This window comes from Diuraphis noxia, unplaced genomic scaffold (genome assembly GCF_037042655.1).
Source record: "Diuraphis noxia isolate RWA-SAM2 unplaced genomic scaffold, SU_Dnox_SAM2 contig0004, whole genome shotgun sequence".
In the NCBI taxonomy this organism is placed as follows: Eukaryota; Metazoa; Arthropoda; class Insecta; order Hemiptera; family Aphididae; genus Diuraphis; species Diuraphis noxia.
This window is the reverse complement of record NW_028301714.1, coordinates 38,370,999-38,383,239: the sequence shown is the minus strand read 5'-3', so window position 1 is coordinate 38,383,239 and position 12,241 is coordinate 38,370,999.

Sequence of the window (12,241 nt, the reverse complement as noted above, 5' to 3'; positions counted from 1 at the left end):
AGTCACTATGATTGTGTACTTTTTCAATTATATTTTAGACATTTTATTTCATAACAGTGGTCAAACTCCAATTGATGAATATGTATCAACAATATAATATATATATATATATATTTGTTCTAATATTGTACTTTTTAAAATTATATTTATTTTTTAATTTTTAATTTAATTTAATTCTATTAATTATTTATATTATATGGATGTAACGAATTAAGATTGTAATTTTAGATTAATAATTTAGTCTAATTTTTCAAAAGTTTATCTGGGTGCAGTTTACATGTCACCTTTTTACTTTTGATAAAAACTTTGGCGCAGTTTACATTCATGATTTTAGGTTTACCTGGACCTTGGGCGCAGTTTACAATCGCCACCCCTTGTGTACCTAACCTTTATTAGGAACTACATTATATTATACATACAATGTACATGATAATATAATAATAATAATAATAACAGTACGTGTTTGACCACCGACAGTTAAGCACGTGTATAGCTCTCGCGATTGTGCGCATTTATATAGCTTCCGATAGCAGTATAGTGCTCCGTTATATACGCCGACGGCCGATAAACAGGTAATATGTTTTTGACGATTACTTAATATCGACCAAACTGCGTAATGAATAACAAAGATAAAACAGGCAATCTGCCTTTAACTAAACCTTCATACAGAAAGAATATCCCAACTCCTATAGGGACAACTCTTAAAAACACGAACAAAATTACAAATAAACTTACCCATATGTATACCCCATCAAACTCAAGACAAAGCATAAAGTCAAACTCAAATGTCGTAATTAAAAACAATGTCAGCACAACGCCACTTTCTACCGCAACTTCCCACCACACCAACTCACCGTCTACCACTTCTACGGATTCCCCGATTATCGCCACCGTTATCAACAATGAAACCGCCACCGTCAATAATAAATCAAATGAAATCGATACCGACATCGATAACACTCAGCGCAACACACTTCACAATCACAATCACAACCAACCTCCTAGTTTCGCCACCATCACTTCGAACGAAAAAACACCGTCTAGAGAACAAGCACTAGTTTTTAACTCTATCGATGGCATCCGCCAAGTTGAATACATTCTAGAAATCGCAAAACTGATATCTCCAAAAGACATAATATATGTATCAAGAATTTCAAACAACCGTTTTTGCGTTTTTCTTTCAAGCAAGGATATCCTTGAAACACTTCTAGGAAAATCTGAAACCATTTCAATAAATGAGCACACTATACCCATGCGAAGGTTAATTAATCCAGCAAAAAAGATCACTCTATCTAACGTTCGCCCCTCTATACCAAACCAGACAATTCTTAACGAGTTAAAAAAAATCGACATAATCCCAGTATCTCAAATTAATCATATAAAAGCCGGAATAAACATTGCAGGCTTCGAACACATACGGAGCTTTCGTCGACAAATGTTTATCAAACAAGAAGACATAAATAAACTCCCTGGTTCTTTGGTCATCAACAACAACCAAACATCGTTTCGAATATTTTTCACTGACGACAGGATCATTTGTTTCTTATGTAAAGGAGTGGGACACACATCTGCATCTTGCAATAAACATACATCTACAGACAACCCTCAAAATATACAAACACACAAACTGTCCCAAGCGATGATGAACCAAGATAATACTATTGATGAGCACCCCACATTTCTTCTGGATGACGTACAACCTCCAGACTTTCCACTAATTGATGAAACCAACCTCCAAAGTTACTCGGACAAACAAGATGAAACCAAAACTTCCGACTGCGAAAATAATTTTGATTGTAATATAACATCTCAAACACCAATCGAAAACGCAATCAATAATCTTACCAAGAGACCTTTATCTGACACAAACTCACCAATGTCCCCCACCTCCCCTACGGCTTCAAGCGGTATTTTCCCTATCGCACAACCTGATAAAAAAAAACTAAAAATTAGCTCCAGATCTAACTCGATGGTAATAACACAGGCTGAGGCTAGTAAAATAGATATCGCTCTGAAACCAGCAGAGGATTTTTTCACTTCCAAAGCAGAAACACCGATAACCTTTATCCAGTTCAAATATATACTTGAAAATTTTACTAACAAATCGATCAATATAAACTCACTATGCGAAGAAGCCAATATAGATAATATCGTACTTATGGACTTAATCGATGAAGTTAAAAAAGAAATAAAAGATAGGACCACTAAAGCCAGGCTTACAAAATTATCTAACCTTCTGTTTCAAGTAGCACCCTCACCCTCACAGAACTGAAATCCATAATGAGTATAAACATAATTCAATGGAACATAAACGGCTTTGTTAAAAAGCTAAACGATATTAAATTAATCATACAAAACCACAATCCAACTATTATATGCCTACAAGAAACAAACCTTAATGGTAACTTTACCCCCCGCATTAATAACTTTAACACCTACACTACCAACAGGACAGGCTGCCTCCGAGCAAGCGGAGGGGTTGCTATTCTGGTTCGCTCAGAATATCCAAGCTCTCAGGTCCCAGTCCAATCATCACTGGAAGTGGTCGCCATTTCTGTCCAACTAGAGACTAAAATTACCCTCTGCAATATTTACATACCAAATCAAAAAAAATTTGATGCATCGGATATTGAAAACATAATTCAACAACTTCCAACTCCCTTCCTTCTAACCGGGGATTTTAACAGTCACAGTGCTTACTGGGGATCTGATAAAACTGATGACAGAGGAAAACAAATTGAAAAAATCGCTGAAATGGACAACATTACCCTTCTCAACAATGGTGACCCCACCCGTCTAAATTCAACCAATGGTCAATTCTCTACGATTGACTTATCTCTGTGTAGCGCGTCCTTGGCCCAACGTATGAATTGGTCGACCCTACCTGAAATTTATGAAAGTGACCATATTCCAATAAAAATTGATTTACTCTCAAGTAAAGCTCCATTAAATAAATCAACCCCCAGATGGAAACTCAAAAACACCGATTGGAATCTCTTCTCACAGATGGTTGAAATATACCTACATTCCAACCCCCCTCCTCCAGACGGTTCCATCAGCAATGATGTCTCCCACATAACCAACTCAATTATAACTGCAGCAAACTTATCAATAGGCAAAACAAACGCCAACCCAAAAAATTCCAAAGTACCCTGGTGGAACCCTGAAATCAAACTTTCTATTAAAAATAAAAATAAAGCATTAAAAGTGTTCATAAAAACAGGTAACATCGATGACCATATCCTTCTGAAACAACTTCGTGCAAAAACGCGCTATTTAGTTAAAAGAAGCCAAGAAAATTCATGGAAGATGTTTACATCAACAATAGGGCCCAAAAGCGACCCAAGCATAATTTGGTCCAAAGTCAGATCCTTGCGAGGCCACAGCAAAGAAAAAGAACTCCACATTATAAAAGATAACACCCTCCACACCAACCCGACTCAGGTCGCTAATCTCATCGGAAATATTTTCTACGCAAACAGCTCTGACATTAACTACGATGAGACATTTATAAACATGAACAACACAAGCGACCCCCGAGAATTTCAATCCAACATTAACCCAACAGACCAGGAACAAAAATATTTAAACTCTCCAATCAGTTTGAACGAATTAAACTGGGTCATATCCAACTGCTCCAGTCTCTCCCCCGGTCCAGACGAAATCCCATATAGCTTCATACACAATTTACCATCGTCAGCAATCCACTTCATGCTCCGCTTATTCAACAAAATTTGGGAAAGCGGACAAATCCCCGAGCATTGGAAACATGCCTTTGTGATCCCAATTCTAAAACCTGGAAAGAACAAATTTGACACTGATAGCTATAGACCAATATCCCTGTTAAATACAATGTGCAAAATACTAGAGAAGATCATAGACACACGACTGAGATGGTTCCTGGAAAAAACCAACTATCTCTCCCCTCACCAAAATGGGTTTCGCAAAAATAAAAGCACATATAATAACCTACATGACATACAAAACGATATAATAAAAACTTTTGAAACCAGACAAGTCCTAGGCCTTGTCGCACTAGATTTAGCAAAAGCGTATGACACCACATGGCGTCCACGCATAATACAAAAATTACATAAAATACTGTGCGAAGGTAACATGCTAAACTTTATTAAAAACTTTTTATTGGACAGAACCTTCCAGGTCAAAGTCAACGGCCACCTCTCTCAGGTATATAAACAAGAAAATGGTGTGCCTCAGGGCTCCACTTTATCCGTCTCACTATTTCTTGTCGCAATCAACGACCTTTGTGAAGAAATCAAATTCCCTGTGAAATCAACACTTTTCGCAGACGACTTAAACATATGGTGCTGCGGGAAAAACTCCCAAAATATACAACCCGTATTACAAGATTCTCTCTCATCACTAGAAAAATGGTCAACTAAATCCGGTTTCCGTTTCTCTGCCTCAAAATCTCAGAGCATCATTTTCTCCCTCCAAAAAAAATATCAGACAATAGACATCAAAATAAACAATGTTCCAATCAACAACACCAAATTTTTAAAAATCTTAGGAATCGTATTCGACTCTAGAAATAATTGGTGCGCCCACCTTAAAGAAATTAGAAAAGCAACAATAACAAGAATAAACATTCTCAAGATGTTGGCTCACACTTCATGGGGCGCAAATTCGTCTTCACTCAAAATGATTTACAAATCCCTCATACTGTCAAAATTGGAATACGGATCTTTTCTCTTCATCAATGCGAAACCTTCGAACTTAAAAATGATCGAAACAATACACAACTCCGGCCTAAGGTTAGTTTCCGGAGCATTTCGTTCATCACCAATTCCCAGCCTACTTAACATTACTCAAACCCCTCCCATCTGCCTAATAAGGAAAAAGAATGGTATGCTTCTAGCCGCTAGGCGTTCGCAAAACAATCTTCCCTCACACCAAGGTATCAGAAATCTGCTAGAAAATACAAATATCGATCTTTCCGGAATTATCAGACACGAATATCCATACATTCCCCCATGGATCATGGATATCAATATAAACACCACATTATCCCTATTCCCCAAAGCGGATACTTTGCCCAGTGTATACAGGAAAGAATTTTACGCATTCTCGGACAACCACCAAGAGTATACTAAGTTTTTCACTGACGGCTCTAAAACAAACTTGGGTGTGGGAGCCGCAGTGGTATACAATGAAATAAAACAAATGTTCAAGCTACCAGATTTCTGCTCAGTTTTTACAGCCGAAGCCACTGCGATCTCCCAAGCTCTCGACATTATATACGAAAATAGAATAAACAAAGCCATAATCTTTAGCGACTCTCTCAGCACATTAACCGGTATTCTAAATCTACACCAACCCGACAGCATATCTAGAAAAATCCACAATCAGATACACCGTCTCAAAACCAATTCACAGATCATCATTCTCTGCTGGATACCCAGCCACGTTGGAATCCAGGGAAATGAATTGGCTGATACGTATGCCAAAGAAGCCATCTCCTCCCATCTCTCTTACAAAATTCACACCTATACTCTTCACGATCTAAAATCCGTCATCGACAAACACATTTTAACCCAATGGCAACTCTCGTGGTCATCACTTCATACCAAGCTAAATAAAATAAAATCTACAGTTTCTCCATGGCCATTCTTCTCATTACCAAGACGCCAGGAAGTAATTTTAAACAGATTACGGATAGGTCACACATGGGTGACCCATAAACATCTTATGAACAGATCAGATCCTGACCAATGTCAAACTTGCGGTGAAACTTCTACGGTTGAACATCTAATATGCCACTGCCGTAAATTCACCGACATCAGAACCAAGCTCAACATAGAAGATAATCTGGAAGAAGCTCTAAGTCCCCAGCCAAGCAACGTTGAAAAATTAATCAGTTATCTAAAACAAACCAAACTATACCAAATTATTTAACCTAGATATATCTCAACCTTTTTTGTTTATATTATTACCTTTGTTTTGTATATATTATTGTTAAAAAAAAATATTTATGTTAAAGGCCAATAACCTTTGTTGTTGAGGCTCATTTAAAATAAAAAAAAAAAAAAATAATAATAAATAAATAATGGATACCTACTCAAATTACATTAATGAATATAATAGATGTTTGATATCTATTGAATAAGTACATACCTATAATACGTGTGATCTGTTGAGGTAATCGACGTAATGTAATGGACTCGAATAAAAATTATAATGGAATAAATCTAACCTTAAAAAATTGTTGAGTAGTAGGCACCTTTATGTAACGAACGAAACTCTATTTATTTAGTCAAACTGAACTGTATGGTCGTTATTTTAATAAAAATGAATATATTATAGTGAAAAACATTTTAATTTAAATAAATATAAATTAAAGCTGTAGCAGAACCATATTGTCATGATTAATAATAACTATACACACCATGTCAAGAAACTAATGAATATTATTTTATAATAGTATAAAAATGAGCAATTTTGCTTTTATCTGATGTCTGATAATCTTTATGCTTTACACTGCACATTCGTGTGAAATTATCAATGGCAATTGATTAAATTAATCGTTCATTGTTCTACACATTATTAATGTATATTATCAATTCAATTATTCGGTTGTTCCTCTTCTAAAATGTTCATAATGATTTTTACGTTATGAAACATATTTCAAGAATCATGCCGGAGATTTTCAGCAATATAACATAATGAAGTTAGTTTTCATTCTAATTTATTTTCATTATATATTGTATAAACTCAGCTGCTGCAGTTCACACGTAATACCTATTATCAGTGATGTTTGATATGAGGACAATGTTCTTAATACATAATTTTATCAATTTATTATACTCTTTACCCCTAGTAAAAAAATCAATTTTATAACTATAAAAATGTTATTGATTATGTACATTTTGATAATTAAAAGGGTATAAAACAAAGAGTTATAAGCTTTAACTGTGATTTTAGTACTTAGTCCTAATGTACCAAAATAATAAGTATAAATAGTATATTTTGTTAAATTAAAACAATAGTTATTATTATTCATAGAATTTCTTAAGCTAAGTATGATGTATAAAAAGTCATGTAACTACAATAATATTATTGCTATACCGAAATATTGTTAAATCAATAATATGTATTAATATATCAAAATATAAAAACTGTATCTCTAAAAATAAAATCGTAAAAATCGATGAACCATCAGGAACAAAATATTTTATATATAAACATGTATTTATTTATATTAAACTTTCTTTTATAACTTTTGTATTTTAATTTTATAGATAATTCAAAATATTATATTATTTATTTTTTAGCAAAATAACTGTTAAACGATAAATTACATTTGCTAAAAATATAATCCATTTTCAAAACAAAATTATTTTTTAAATTGTTGACCTACTCGTCGAATGTTTTATCACAAATCGAGTGTTATTGTATAGAAAGCGGAGCGAAGATGAAAGCCGAAACTACTAATAATTACTGTCGATTACATGAATATCAGAAGCGGAATTTACTACTGACCTTTACTATGGAAATAAATTCTCGGGTGGAGTTCTTACAACATTTTTACGACCCGTCTTTTCCGGTGTAATTTATATGTGCCACATAATTTTTACAAAAATTGACTGAAATTATTAAATTTCTTGTTAAATAACATTCTATTTATTTATTTATTTAAAAAAAATTATATTAAAAAAAGTTATTATTGCAATGTGAGGTAAAACTTGTATTATATATACAATAACGTACATCGTTCATAATATACATAGGTACTCGAATTGATAAACATAAATTGTATTAATAGTATTAATACTTTAATAGGTACCTATAATATATTTGCTTTTATTTTAAATTAAATTATTGCTAACTTTAAAGTTTTAATAATATGAATTTAATATGATTACAAAAAAAAAAAAAAAACAGAACGAAATTCTAGATTCTAGATATCGTTAATTCTCAGCCAAGTGTCACCAATGGGTGATTTCTTAATTCAAAATATTCATGTTATTATTATAATATCACACATGTTTACTGTGCTATGTTGTTGTATAGATTGTGTATATCAAATTGTAAAACAAAAAAAATATGAATCACTTTAAAAATGCACTTGTTTCTTAAGCTATTAATTAAGTAGTATCTTGAAGTAAAAAATGTATTGTAGCACTCTTTTATTGTCTTGTAGTTAGTTAGTTGAACACACATATAACTAATATTTTAGAAGTCAGGAAAAACAATCATGCATTTGAAATCAGTTTTAATACCTTAAGAATTACAATAAGAAAAAAAAAATGTGATTTCTAGTCAATCCTAATTTTTATATTATTATCGAATAGACAATATTTTATTAACGGTTATGAATTTTCATTAACAGATGTCTGATAGAGTATTTCATATGGTATAGTATACATTATTACAATCTACAAAATTAAAAAGTTAAATTGAAATTAAACTTTCTAGATAGGTAAAATTACAAAATGTAACCTACTTTGTCTTTCAAGTGTATAGCAAGTTATACTTTATATACAATAGTTTAATAATATTATATTATATTCGTACTTTAAATTTAGTAGATTAGTGTTTTAGATATGCCACTGATGTGTTGTCACATTAAATTTTTAAGCGATTATCATCACATTCTAAAACGGTTCCATGTTAGGAGTTTTTTATGATGGTATTCTAGAAAACGGGAACTCCATCATTTTAATAATATATATTCTTACACTTTATGTTTCGATTTTTGATCTATAATTTGGTACTACATGAACATTTTTGAGCAATTTAACTATTGAAAAGCAACCATATTTTGTATAATTAGATGCGTTATTCAATTAATTTGTATGCACTTATTATACTTATATACCTAGATGATATTATTATAGATAATAGATAAAAATCGTAGTTGCAATTAACTTTCTAGTGTTTATCTTATAAATGCTAAATTTGAAATAAGTAAAAATGGATAACAAACCTGATCAGCAAAGATCGGTTTTATATGCATTTTAAATTGTAAGTTGTGCACTAAAATAAGTCAAAGTATGCAAAACATGCAAAAATAAATTTCAATTTTTATTACATTTTACATTTAATTTTAATTGTGCAGTGATAATTATTTATTTATTTAATTAAAATTTTTATAGCCAAAAAGTAAGATGTAGGTATAATATAGTAAGTATGCAATTCAAAAATGTAATTTGTTATATAGTAATTTAGTTTTTAATCATTAATACATTGTATGATAAATGTTATTAAAATGAAATTGTATATATTACATAAATAGAGGAAAAGTATAAACAATTTAATGCAGTATATTAATCGGAAAAACAGTAAGTTATCAAAGTATGTTCCATGTTTATTTCTGTGAAATTATGACGGAGATTTGAAAGAATGTACTTGTGGGATGAAAAACTGCGTTCAACATCAACACTGGTTATTGGAGCATATTTAAAATTGGCTATTATATCCAGTAAATAATTTGGAACAGATAAATCGCTGAAATTAACACCTTGAAGTATTTACAAAATTTCTTTCAAAACCATTAATCCGCTGTTTTTACATTTTGTTTTAATTATTGTACTATTTGCATTAACAGAAAGTTCATTGACGAGTTTTCTACTTATCATAACATTTTTAACGAGTTTACAAGGGATAAATTAGAGGTTTCAAGCTTTTTGATACTTTTAACGATACATAAAGAATGTGCTCTAATGTAAACAAGATCATTTGCTCAAAACCTTTTTGGATCGTTAGGTATATTTGTACGGTATTTTGTTAAAATATGCAAAAATATGCAGAAAATGCACTATAACGTCAGAATATGCATAAGTATGCTGTATAAAATTTTGATATTTTATCAATCAATGAATGATTTGTGGACACTCATTTACTGTAAATATAGCAACATGCCTAATTTTATGCGAAATCCGGTCTTTATTTATCAACTACTATACCTATAAAGAAAGAATAAGTTATAAAAGTTACGCTTACAAAGCAATTGATTATTTATCATTTCTTAAGATATAAATATTTTTATATTGTATTTATTTTGATACAATGTATTGCTTTTTTGTATATTTTAACTGTTTTGATTTTTAATTATACGTTGCAATTCATTATACAAAAATTATGTGTACAAATACTTTTTAAAATTTTAAATTTTAAACAGAGCGATGTATACGTACACTGATTTTACAACATGCGTTTTTTTATTTTTTGTCGGTCATTACTTTTTGGGGCAGTAAAAATATGTTTCGATTTTCTACTTCAGCATCTATTCAGGTGGGAAAGTGAATCTAATCATTCTAATCTAATTTAATAAAAAGTAAAACTCCCAGTAGTTTTCAAAATCGTAAAAATTAAAAAAACTAAGACTTTTACTCAGAATCAGTTTTCGAAAAATATTAAAATTATTATAAAAATATTTTGCTACATCAAAAAACTTGAAAATTAGTACAACGTTCCCCATAAGTTGTTATTGTTAGTGGAAAAAAAACAATTGAGCGTAAATTCATGGAAATATAATATTTTTCATAATTTTTCTTACATTTAGTCGAATTTATGATCGTAATATGAAGTTAGACGTTGAATATTTACCCATCACAAATTAACAAATTATCATACAAAATATTTTTCTCATTAATGTAATCCAAAAATTATTCGAAATACTTAAAATTTTAACCAATTTTTTTATAATTTTATATAGATCATACAATTTCAAAACATTTTGACATTTATAGACATATAAAACTTAAAAGCGGATATGTGAGGGTGACGCTCTGCTGTAGTGTAGAAATCGTAGTAGGTAATCAATATTTTTCTCGCCGAAGACACTTTTAATTTGCTCATCATTAATCGAACTTGTGCTGAACGTTAGCAGTGCTTACCAGAAGTCAAACAGCGGCGCTGTACCATTGATGCGATAAAAGATGACATAATCCCTCGCTCACTATTAGGTAAAGTACCCTACCGGGTAAGGATGATACTGTAAGACAGAGGTTCCCAACTTGTGGTACGGGTACCACTAGTGATTTGCGGAAAGTTCGTAGGTGGTACGCGAAAAAAATGTCTTATTACTATTTGCATTTATAATATTATTTAGTTTAGTTTAGTGTTTAGTTTATAAGAATTGAGGTGGTACGCGTATTGATTATAAAAGTGCCTGGTGGTAATCGATGATAAAAAAGTTGGGAACCCCTACTGTAAGGTATTGTGTCATTTTTGGGCTCCCTCTTTAACTCCAGTACCTTTAAATAATGTAATGCTGGCTGGTAAAAAGTCACTGCCTCGGTTTGTCGTTGTTTAAGTGGTTTAAGTTGCTAGTAGGGAAACGGAATTGCTCGACCATTTTTGTAGATCAAAGCCTCTCCTCTTGAACATGCATTAATCAAAACTTGTTGAAGGCATAATAGCGCCGATTCTTCATATTTCGTTCCATCAGTTGCAACGTCGTCCTAGTAAAAATCCGTATGTATTACATTTTGAATGTGTGGATTGATTGATGCTTCATCCACAGCCTGCTGTTGGAGGGTGTGAATGGCCAAGGACAGAGAAGAACGTTTTCCAAACGTTATGGTTATCAATTAAAACTCTTGCACTGAGTCTGTCGGCTGAAAACCGTAGATAGTCGGAAATCGAAGATACACGTGGTGTTTGGAAATGACAAATATCTGGCGAAACATTTTCCTCGCGTCTGTAATTTAAATTGCCATTCAACCACCCGTATACCTATTAATTTAGAATTATAATATTACATTATTAAAATTTTAAAAATGTTTACTTCATAGATATTATATAGGTCTGAGGAATTCAGTCACAGTTCTTGTCCTCATTTACCAACATCTGTAGTCTTAAATTATTTAAATAAATATATTATAATCCTAAAAGGCTAAAATTATTGAAGGATGCCATTTTTTCTAATAATGCATTTAGTTGAATTAACTAATTTGTTTAATTTTGTATTAAGTACAGTAAATTTAATTCATGATAAAAAAAAAATATTCCTATTATACAAATTGCAGAATTACTTACTTAGGTAATTATAAAAATAAAAAATGACCCATAATTCGGCACTGAAAATAGTAGATAATACTTGTCATTGTGACTTGTGTTACAATTTCATTTTATAATTTTACAAAAAATGAATACATCGTAAATTAATAACATCATCATGTGATCATGACAATTATTTAATAAAATGTTGCGTTTTATAGTTTTTTATTATTAAAAAGGTACAAGAAACAAATTAATACAAATGTCCCAGATACTC